Raw genomic sequence first — 9,408 nt, 5'->3', positions numbered from 1 at the left:
TTCCCTGCAACCCCTTCTAATCAACTGGTACCCCTCTACCACCGTTTCTTTAGGGTCCCCGAAATGGTGTCTACCACTCACCACTCCGGGGATCTCAAAAGATCTTTAGTCACATTTTAGATAAAGCCTTCTTCCCAAACGGAAGGTGCAAATTTTTGCTAGTGTCAAAGGCAGATGAATGTTAGTGCTGTCTGTACGCGTCAAAATTGAATTCATGCGATGGAGTGGTGCGATCGTCGGCGAGTTTTGAAATGGACCGTGACGTGGTGTAGGAACAGTAGCCCAGGGCCACTCGAAGTGCAATGACTTAGCTAACATATACATCTAAATAGATGGATTACACAGCACGAATTGCGTTACGCTTCGCTCCTGCATATCCTGAAGTCGTCGCTGGAGTGCTCCTGCCAGCGGTCCGCTAGACCAATGCCTGGGCTCAACCCCCTTAGCATATTCACTGGTCGCAAGGCGTGCTACTTGATTTCGAGCGCGCCGCAACACCGGCCTTGGCGTCCGGCCCCAGATTTCATGTGTCTTCCTTAAAGTATTCCATGTTCTGACGATGTAGTCTTTTACTGCGTTGGAAAGATGCAAAATAAGAAAAAGTTCTCCTTTTTACAACGCCCAGGAAAAAGAGGATAAAGAGCATCTGTGCCCCTCATTGAAAATGCTGCTTATTAAGTTAAACGAACACGTGTATTTATAGCGCCGATGCACACCCACAATAATGACTTTTGATGCTACGCTTGTCCACAAACGTGTCGTCTTGCCGCCTTCCCGTATATTTCCAGAAAAACTGAACCGTGCTCAATTCAATTCATGTGTCGTTGTCCATGGGCACTCCTTTTTCTTTGTGTGGCAAACGCCTAAAATCACCTTTCGTTCTCTTTCTATTGCAAGAACGCCTTGTCACCTACACCCGCCCACGAAACACAAAAAGCGCTAATAGACGTCTAAAAAAAGTCTAAAAAAAGCTTGACATCTAGAAGAAGTTTCATCTAAGCAGTGTTTTAGACTTAAACGTTTACTAGCCCTCCATTAGCTCTGCTAACGCTACGCTTGTATACGGCTAGAAAACTTCTGAGGTAGAACTTTACTAGAATTTTTTTAGACGTTCCTTTTTTTTCCGAAATGGGTGCCTGTAATATATTACGCATTTCAAGACTGATTTTTAGTGCTGCCTTTAAACCCTCTAAAGCTTTAAAAATGTTATAGTTCATTTTTCTGGTATACACTCAAAAATGAACTCAAAGCTGATCTGCAATGACCCGAACAATAAGCCCACATTACAAGGGATGTATGGCTGTAGTAATGAGCCATAAATGCATGTGCTAGCACACTTTTCAGTCACTGAGTTACTCTTTATTGAATCCAGTGCATACACCCACACAAAAAAGAAAGGGACCAGGAAATATAATGTTAGAAGCCATGGAGGAGGTAGCTTCACTGGTTTGGCTGACATTACAACGGTAAGCACTTGAATGGCGGGAAAGTGTCGAGCAGCAACCAACTGTTAAATCAAAAATTCATTCGGCCCCAGGCCTTGTTCACAACGGATGCGTTGATGATCAAGTTGCTGCGATGTGGACGGCAATGAAGAGCTCGCTGGGTGTTCCAAACATCGCTTTTCTTGCAAGGAGGATGCAACTAGATGGTAACAAGGGGAAGTCAAATCCAGCTCTGTTCAGCAGCCTGCAGAAGTGAAAAATATTAGAGTAACCAAAAGCACAGTCAGTCAGGTGCATGTAGAATGGCCAATGAGGAGTCGGGAGCAAATAAGACCAGGAAATGGCAAGGAGTGACAGCACAGGCAATAAAATAAGCTAACCAAAAACATATATGCATATGATGTCATTGCAAGCGGCATTTCAGCAGAGTGCTACGGCTCACCATAAACTCAAGAAGTCAAACACTGTGGAGGCCTTTAACAGAAGCAAAATTCAAACAGCGTGCATGGACACTGAAAGCCAAGCAGTCAATAGCAAGTGCGCTGCCTTATTGTGATGCACACTGTACTCACAGAACCTCCTAAGCTGCATCTTGCAAACAGGCTTTCTCTTACCTGCAAGATGTGGCTGAATCAAAAGTGGTTGATGGTTGACATCTTGCACCGTCACACGAAAACATAGCACAGATGCTGCTGTCCTGGTAATACCTGCATCACTTCAGTACACACCAGAGATGGGCTAAATCTTGGACCTCTCCTTGACAGCCACACAGGGGCACATCTGAAAGATAAGAAATAAAAGTGTGTATGTATAAGGTTCCTAACACTGCATTGCCAAACAATTAAGCCCTTTCTAATCTGTACGATGAAGCTCAAACAGCGGTTAAGAGATTACTTACACCACTGCACAAGAAGCATTTGTCCAGATTCCCACCTCAGAACTGAAACAATCTCCAGGCCAAGTTTTCTGAACAACCAAGTACAAGGTGCTGCGATTAATTTGCGTGAAACTAGACCAGGTCCTTGCTCCTCCGGCCAACAGTTGGGGTTCTAAAGGACAAACAAATAATGGGGCTTGTGGAATGAACATTAGTGTTGTGTCCCCTTATTGCTTTTGTGTGTGTGCGCCCCCGCATCCTCCTCCTAACGACCACTCGCATCCTCCTCCTAACGACCACTCGCATCCTCCTCCTAACGACCACTCGCATCCTCCTCCTAACGACCACTTGCCCCTCGTCGCACGCTGTCGCCAGATGCCCCCCCATGGTGCGCCCCCGCATCCTCCTCCTGTTTTGGGAAGCCACTCCCTCCCGTGGACGCTTCTCCGCTCCCTCCTTTCTTCGGGCGGCCAGTTCGGCTCCTGCCTCGGTCGACGCTGGTCGCACCCTCATCGGCTTTAAATAAACGAAGTCTTAAAGTACCGTGTGCGTCTTTCGCTGCATTCAACACAGCGACCGGACACGACAGTGGCGACGAGAAAGTGGATTCGACCCGCGCTACGCAACGCTATTGACAAGCCATGGCTACGCGAGGGTTTCCCAATCAGATACCAGAGTTCAACGGCTCATCGTGGTCATCGTGGGTTGGACGCCTTCAGTTCTACTTTGAAGCTAACAACATCACAGACCCAGCCATGAAGAGGGCCAACCTGCTGACGCTGTGCGGGGAGCAGACCTACGATACTGTCTGCGCCCTTATTCAGCCAAGCACACCAGCGGCAGTGTCTTACGACGACATCGTAAAAGCGCTGCAAAAGCACTATGACCCAAGGCCATCCGAGGTCTACAGCCGGGCTCGCTTCCAACGACGAGATCAACTGGGAGGAGAAACTGTGAGCGCCTACGTAGCCGCGCTCAAGAAGCTCGCTGCCGACTGCAATTTTGGAACGCTGTCGACAACAGCTACCGGGCAGGAGGGAGACGCAGCTTCTTCTGCTAACACCACCATGCTTCCCTTGGACGTGATGTTACGCGACAGATTTGTGTGCGGACTGAGTGACGAGTCACTGCAGCAGCGCCTGTTCGCTGAGAAGGACCTCACATTCAGCAAAGCTTACGACATCGCCGTTCGAGCGGAGAGCGCCGGTCACCAGCAGAGAGGGATTCGCCGGAACACCGAGCCGGTACACCAGACAAGCAACCAGGTGCGCAAGCCTTCTGTTGTTGTAAAATCGGTCAAAAAGGCACAACGCTGCTGGCGGTGTGACGACCAACACAACCCCCAGGGATGTCGATTCCAGTCAGCCACGTGTAATTTTTGCCACAAGCGAGGGCATATCGAAAGAGCATGCATTACGAAACGGAGACTTGCCAAGATAAAGTCACCTTCCCAGCCTAATCACAGCGTCAACGCCTCAGAGAATACGCCGGTATCTGATCTCCATGGAACAACATCAGCAACACCATCTGTGTTGTACGACCTGAACACCATGAATCTCGGCACGCGACCGAAGATTTTTACAGAAGTAAGCGTACATCACCAGCTGATTAAGTTCGAGGTGGACTCCGGCGCAGCCTGTACTCTGATCAGTGAGGACACGTTCCGAACTTCATGGCCATCTGACGCACCCGCCCTGCAACAAGACGACACGCACCTGCGAACGTGGTCAGGACAGAATCTGCCACTATTGGGCTCTGCCAACGTGCAGGTTAACTACAACGGCCAGACCCATACGCTACCTCTGCTTGTTGTGAAGGGCACAGGATCAAGCCTTCTAGGGAGAAACTGGTTTTCTCCACTAGGCGTGATGATATGCGGCATACACCAGACGCCGAGCCAGAACATGGTTGAGCAACTGCAAGAGAAATACGAAAGAGTATTCTCGGAAGAGATTCCAGGAAACGAAGGGCCCCCGGTCACACTGGAGTTGTTGGACAACGCGCAACCCAAATTTCTGAAGGCCAGGCCGGTGCCGTTTGCTCTCCGAGATTCAGTTGAAAAAGAGTTGGACAAACTGGAGCAGCAAGGTGTCATCGAGCCGACGCAGCATTCAGAATGGGCCACACCACTTGTCGTAGTTCGCAAGAAGAACGGAACCATACGCCTCTGCGGAGACTACCGGAGCACCGTCAATCTTGCGACTAAAGCGTCCTCTTACCCGCTACCGACACCTGAAGAAGTATTCAGTGTACTACGTGGCGCAAGAGTCTTCAGCACATTGGACCTCACCCAAGCGTATCAGCAGCTGAAGGTGAGCGAGTCAACTGCTGAATTATTGGCAATTAACACACTGAAAGGCTTGTACAAAGTCAAGCGACTGCCTTTTGGCGTAGCTGCAGCCCCGGCCATATTTCAAAAATTCATGGAGACAGTGCTTCAGGGCATCCCAGGAGTTTGTGTCTACCTTGACGATGTCATCATCAGTGGCACTTCCACTGAAGAGCATGCAGTGCGCCTAGAGCTCGTTCTCGAAAGGCTAGCAAACGCTAATTTGTGCATAAGCAAATCGAAGTGCTGTTTTGCGGTGCCAGAGGTGCAATTTCTGGGACACCGAATTGATGCGGAAGGCATTCACCCTACCGAGGACAAAGTGCGAGCGATCACAGAAGCACGAGCTCCAACAAACAAGCAGGAGCTACAGGCTTTTCTCGGACTCTTGACGTTCTACGACCGGTTCTTGGAACAAAGAGCTACCGTGGCCAACGACTTATACCAACTCCTTCGGAAAGATGTGACATGGACATGGTCGCCACGCCATCAGCAGTCATTCGATGCCCTGAAAGACCTCATTCGAAGATGTACAGTCCTCCGCCACTACGACGAAAGGGAGCCTCTGCTTTTGGCTTGCGACGCATCACCGTACGGAGTCGGCGCGGTTCTATCGCAAACTGACGAGCAAGGAAGGGAAGCTCCCATCGCCTTCGCCTCACGTACGTTGTCGCAAGCAGAACGCAACTACGCGCAACTTGACAAAGAAGGGCTAGCCATCGTCTACGCGGCGACACATTTTCACCAGTACATTGCCGGCCGGAAGGTGACCTTTATAACCGATCACCGACCGCTATTGGGCATTCTGGGACCACAAAGGCCTATGCCACCAACTTTGTCTCCGCGAATGACACGTTGGTGCATCAAACTCTCAGCGTACGACTACGCTCTGGTCTACCGCAATGGGAGTAAACATCAAAACGCCGATGCGCTAAGCCGTCTGCCACTAGACGCAACTGTTGACGAACCATTTCCACCAGGAGACGTTCTGATGTTCGAAGCACTGCCAGAACCTCCGCTTACAGCAGGCACAGTTGCAGCATCTACGCAGAAGTGCGCAGCTCTCCGGCTAGTTTACACAGCTGTTCAACAAGGCAGCGTGCATAAACTCAAAGGGGACAACTTCGACGCTTACCGCAGGCGAGCTACAGAGTTGAGCACCCATCGCGGCTGCATCATATTTGGGTCCCGAGTTGTGATGCCGAGAGAACTACGCGCACAAGCTATGTCTCTCATCCACGCCGGACATCGGGGCATCGTTGCAATGAAAAAGTGTGCCAGAAGCTACATGTGGTGGCCTGGAATTGACAACGACATCGAAACAGTGGTGCGAGAATGCAAGCCTTGCCAGAGCAGCCGGAGCGCCCCGCCGAAAGCTCCTGTCCCAGAATGGGAAAAGCCAGACACACCATGGCACACACTGCACATTGATTTTGCAGGACCAATTGAGGGCTGCACTTTCCTTGTGGTCGTAGATGCCTACACAAAGTGGCTTGAGATAAGGCAAATGGGACAGACGACTTCGGCAGCAGTCATTGACAACCTCCGATCACTATTTGCAACGTTCGGCCTGCCGCGCAAGGTAGTGTCGGACAACGGAACACCGTTTGTGTCTGCGGAGATCCTCAAGTTTTATCGCGACAACGGGATCTCATCAGTTACATCGGCCCCCTACCACCCAGCGACAAACGGACAAGCCGAGCGCTACGTAGCCGAGCTAAAACGCGCCCTTGAAAGAGATCAGACAGGCTCGCTGCAGCGCCGCCTTGCGCGCTTTCTCTTCAAGCAGCACACGACGGTTCAGAGCACAACAGGCGAGACCCCCTCGAAAATGATGTTCGAGCGTGAAATGCGAACCCAGCTCACAGCCATCCTCCCCGAGCCAAAGGCAGAGACGTTCCGGGAAGAAAAAGCAATTCCGCGCTGCGGCACGCTTAATGAGGGGCAGCGCGTCCTCGCCCGACAGTTTCTGAAAAAGCCACGCTGGGAGGAAGCTACAATTGTCAGACGCATAGGCCTGCGCTCTTGGCTCGTCAACATACATGGCACAGTAGCACGCCGACATCTCAACCAGCTGCGTAGATTTACGACGCCGTCTGAGAGCTGTCCGCCAGCGGAGAGAACACGTGCACCATCTTCCCACATAGCCTGGCACCTCTTCCCGGAAGAAGAGACTTCGCCCAGGACAGACCTAGGAGACACAGCGAACAACAGCCAGCCTACAAGTGTTTCTCCCCCGAGCGCACAAAGCCAGCGCGCCTCCACGCGTGAGCGCAGACCCCCTGCACGATACCAGGCAACTTTCTAAGGGGGAAGGAAGTGTTGTGTCCCCTTATTGCTTTTGTGTGTGTGCGCCCCCGCATCCTCCTCCTAACGACCACTCGCATCCTCCTCCTAACGACCACTCGCATCCTCCTCCTAACGACCACTCGCATCCTCCTCCTAACGACCACTCGCATCCTCCTCCTAACGACCACTTGCCCCTCGTCGCACGCTGTCGCCAGATGCCCCCCCATGGTGCGCCCCCGCATCCTCCTCCTGTTTTGGGAAGCCACTCCCTCCCGTGGACGCTTCTCCGCTCCCTCCTTTCTTCGGGCGGCCAGTTCGGCTCCTGCCTCGGTCGACGCTGGTCGCACCCTCATCGGCTTTAAATAAACGAAGTCTTAAAGTACCGTGTGCGTCTTTCGCTGCATTCAACACAGCGACCGGACACGACAATTAGCAAACAGCCCAGACCTATACAAGAAATCATGAAGTGAAAGAAAAGGTGTCAGCTGCAAAGCGTGCTTACCAAGACTTGAGAATTTGAGCAGGCAAGGAGGTCCTCTGAAAAACACTGTTGAACAGCCTGCACCCAAAACGAAATGCACACAGTGAAGCAGGGACAACGCCAGCTGTGCACGGCGCAATAGTTTTACAGAAAATAAAAGCTGCCATGCCTGCAAAGAGTCGTAGTACTTCACTGCACTGTCAAACAGCCTGCACACATACAGAGCAGCACCACTGAGTAAACTACCTTTGTGCAGGGGCTCTCAGTCCTAATGTAATAAAAGCTTGACGCAGTTAAGATAACCAAAAACTGAAGGCACAGCGCACAAAGGACAGGACAGGTCCTTCGTGCGCTGTGCCTTCAGTTTTAACAATGTACCGACTAGCCCAAACAAATACCTTAGTGAAGATAACCAAAGCCTTTTTAACGCGAGTTTCACTGACGGCAATCAGAGCAAGAATTAGAGCACACAGGTGGCCAGATGAGAGTCCTTGGCAAGAATAAAACTCTGCCAGAATTGAATAGAGCACAGACTTTAATCAATGTCTAGGAAAAAATTCGCGCCTTATCAATGTACGCTTAAACAAAGCTGGTTGGTTTGAAGCTTTGTCACGTTCACCTTGTCACCGCCTTGGTAAAGAAAGCAACTGGCATGCGAGAGCAGCCTAGCTGTATCCACTTTAACAAAAGCTCAAATAGCACTTTGGTATGTAAAGCACTGGCTGATACTGTTTTGTAATTTGTAAACCAAAGGAGTGACACACTAGCCGACCGTTCAATCAGGCGCGTTAGAGGCTTAGCGAAAGCAAGGCCGACACTTTCACCACAGAAAAGAAATGGAAGGTTACTTACTTTTGTGGAAAACGAGGCTCACATCTCAGTGCAACACTGGTAGTAAACGATACCGCAGAAAAAGGGGAAACTGCGAACTGCAGCGGTGTGAAGTGCCAACCAGCGCGGAAAAAAGTGCGCAGCGAAACGTACTACAACGTATGTACGCAGCATCCACTTTGCGCGCGTATCGCTAGCCTCTGCAACGCTAAATGGCGAAATGAAGTACTGCTTCAAACGGTTAAAACCACTTTGGCAAACTAGCCTGCATCGCCACCGTGCGAGCGACACCAAGCAGCAAGCTGCGGCGTGACTCAAGAAAGATTTTTGCCTCCAAGATCTGCCGACACGATAGCGCGCGGGCGATAAGCGCGCGAGCGAGCTCGGCGAAGGCGGCGGCGAAGGCAGCGTACGCTGCGCCTGTCAATCCGCGTGCTGTCGCATCGTGAAGCAAATTTTTTCGCTAGCGTAACTACCGTCGGCTTTCAGGGCCATTATATGTTACCTAAATCCAGCCTTACGAGTGGCGGGTTAGCTGCACTCGATGTGGAACGTGATTCGGGCTCCGTAGGAGAAAACGCGCTTTCAGTGTTCGAATACAAAGAGCGGTCTTTGCACCGGCGCGCCTGCTCTTCGAAACGTCAAGCAGGAGAGCCATCTAATTTATGTGCCGTGATTTACAGCATGTTTAATCCACGGTGGCAACTCTCTGCTGATTGCTGGCGCATCTCCTTGACGTGGTCTCAAGTTCCACATGTTAGAAACAAGTCTAGAAAACATCTGACTACAGATGTTTCACAGAAGTTTCACAGCAAACGTCTGACTGCAGATGTTTAAGAGACGTCGCAGAGGAAACTTCTTCTTGTTGACATCTATGAGACGTTTGAACACAGCGCAAGACGTTTGTAGTCATTTCAAGCTGTTCCGAGACATCCGTAAGACGTTTTGTGTTTCGTGGGCAGTGATAAGAAAACACAATCGAGAATGACAAGGGCCTGCATGATAGAGATTTCGTGGAAGAAAATTCGCACATTTAAAGTGACGCAGAGCAAGGAATTCTCCCGCTAACCCGTTCCAAGAAAACTGCACCCTTTAGTCCACTTTTCTACAATCTATTTAAGAGAGTATGAAATATACTTCGCAGAAATTTGGAAAT

At 50.6% G+C, this 9,408-nt stretch overlaps 1 long non-coding RNA gene across 2 annotated transcripts; it reads right to left on the bottom strand.

Annotated features, from left to right (window-relative positions):
- Positions 1-1,121: 1,121 nt before the first annotated feature.
- LOC149362045 (uncharacterized) lies at positions 1,122-8,654 on the bottom strand. Of its 2 annotated transcripts, XR_016288473.1 has the most exons (5): positions 8,274-8,654; positions 7,443-7,499; positions 2,344-2,494; positions 2,060-2,225; positions 1,122-1,689 (listed from the first exon to the last, which is right to left on the bottom strand). It is a non-coding gene; the product is annotated as an uncharacterized LOC149362045 (long non-coding RNA). The 2 variants fall into 2 exon arrangements; XR_016288472.1 differs by lacking the exons at positions 7,443-7,499; positions 8,274-8,654 and having other exon boundaries at positions 2,344-2,526.
- Between the last annotated feature and the right edge of the window lie 754 nt (positions 8,655-9,408).

This window comes from Amblyomma mixtum, chromosome 2 (assembly GCF_055824585.1).
Source record: "Amblyomma mixtum isolate Tamu chromosome 2, ASM5582458v1, whole genome shotgun sequence".
Lineage (NCBI taxonomy): Eukaryota > Metazoa > Arthropoda > Arachnida > Ixodida > Ixodidae > Amblyomma > Amblyomma mixtum.
Note: the sequence above shows the minus strand (reverse complement) of the source record. Positions and strands in the feature narration are given on the sequence as shown.